The sequence below is a fragment of the Trichechus manatus genome, unplaced genomic scaffold, assembly GCF_000243295.1.
Source record: "Trichechus manatus latirostris isolate Lorelei unplaced genomic scaffold, TriManLat1.0 scaffold00185, whole genome shotgun sequence".
NCBI classification, from domain to species: domain Eukaryota; kingdom Metazoa; phylum Chordata; class Mammalia; order Sirenia; family Trichechidae; genus Trichechus; species Trichechus manatus.
Window position 1 is genome coordinate 4938260 of NW_004444121.1, and position 2260 is coordinate 4940519.

Genomic DNA, 2260 nt, shown 5'->3' on the forward strand with positions numbered 1-2260 from the left:
CCACCACCGCCACCGCCACCGCCACCGCCAGGGGGCGCCGCCTCCGGGGCGTAGTGCGCGTGCGCAGGCGCGCGGCAGGTCGGGAGCCGCAGTCCAGTAGACGGCGCGCGGCATGCTGGGACCCCGGCGCCTGCTTTTGGCCTGGCTCAAGCCGCTGGGCGAGCACGAGACGGGATACCCCACGGTCTCCTGGGTCCAGAGGTGGGGCTGGTTGCGCGGGGAGCCCCCTCCCCAGGTCACCTGGGTCCAGGGAGCCGCCTCCCCAGCTAACCCGGGAGCCCTCCTTCCATCCCCGCGGTTTGCCGACCTTTCTTATCTTCTCTCTCTGGCGATATTTGTCTTTCTCTTAGATACGGTGCGGTTCACATTTGATTCTCCTTGGTGTGGATTTGATGTAATTTTACTCCTCAAACCATGTTGGGCTCCCTGAATCTGGGAATTCTGGAAAGTTAGCAGCCATGATGTCTTTTAAAATATGGCTCTCCTGCATCCTTTTGTAATTTGTTGGATCAGTTGGACCGGCTCATCGTATCTCCTGTGCCTCTTCTCTTTATTATTTTCCATCTTTTTATCTCTTTGTTATCTTAATTCTTGATAATTTACTCAGCAACGTCTTTGCTAATGCTCTCTTCAGGGGTTTCTAACCTGCCTTTAGCCTGGTCTTAAGATATTAACTGTTGCCTATATTCATTTCTAGAAATTGTATATGACCTCCATTTCTGATAAAACGGAGACTAAACAGTCCCATCAGTCCCTGGCCACACCCTGGGTCATGTCATCACAAGAAGCTGCAGAGCTCTGAAGCTCCATTTCAAAAGCCCGGTCCTGTCAGCTCCATTGCTGCCGTACTTCCACCTCCTTGGGCTCTCTACTGGGACCCCACCACTCCCTCACCACCCTGCCCTTCTCTCCTGGTCCATCCTCACAGTTCACTCTCTGACAAGTGGACTCTGCTCTCCTTTCTAGCTCTCTCTCCGTTGTACTCACCTGAGAAAACTCAACCTGAATGAACCCAACCATTCTCTTCCATGACTGCTGCAGAAACATCACACAACCAGGCTGCCTGGTTTCACTTTATACCCTAGACCACTCCCTGGAAATATTTTCTCCGGGAAGGTAAGATGCCAGCTCATCAAATAGACCATTGGATGATGTCTGAGGTCTCTCCTCTAAAGCCTCCCACATGAGCCCAAACTTGCTATCACCAAACCACAGACCTGCCCACACGCCTCCCACCATCCCTCCAGAAAACATGTAGAAAGTGTTTCCCTGCACCTGTCGAAGGCAGTTCCTCCTCTGGTGAACTGGAACCAACTCCCTTGTGCATTCTCAAAGGTTTTGCTCAGTTAGCCTCCTTTCTGCATCATCAGTTTAAGCATTTCCATGAGTACACGCTGTCTGGTTTCTCTCATTATAAAAACAAAAAAGTTTCCCTTAGCTCCACATCCCCCTCCAGATCCCACCACTTCTCTGACCCCCTTGGGGGCTGTGCTTCTAAAAAGAGATGTCTGCACCTCACCATCCCCTTTGCTTTCTCTCATTCTCTCTCCATCCACCCATTCCATGGAAAACGCTCGTGTTTAGGTCACATGCTGCTGAATCTAGTGCACATATTTCTCTTGTTGTCTTACTTGCCCTCTCAGCAACATCTGACATGCTGAATTTAAGTTGCCTTTGAGACAAGAAGTGTTGAGTGGAACACTGGATATAGAAACCAGGGCTCGGGATGACTCTGTGTGCCATCTGCATGTAACACGACAACATGTCAAGAGTTTTGGCTGAGGACAATGGGTGTTACATGTCCACACATTCTAGAAAGATGCCAATCACATGTACTCAGGGCTTCAGAGGAGGCAGCCAAAGACCCAGTCTTCTTGCATTCTCAAAGATTTTTCTCAGTTATCCTCGCTTAATAGCTTTAGTTTAGTGAGCTAAGGAGGTACTGAGAGAGTGGATGAGGGTTTCCTTGGATAAAGGTGAAGACTTAGCAATGGGAAGCTTTTCCATTTCCATTCTCCTTTCCCGTTCCCTGACAAACATAGGGAAAGCATACAGGTAATGGAAAATTATAGAAAAAGATAGCGGGAAATGATCCAAAATTAAGCCAAGGGAGCAATTTTGATACCAAGCAAAATAGAATTCAAGTGCAAAGCAGCTCAAAGAACAAAAAGGGAGATTCCATTCTGATAAGCAAGAGACTACCAATAATTAACAATATATGTCATATCAAGCAGGGTTTTCCAGAGAAACAGAACCAGTA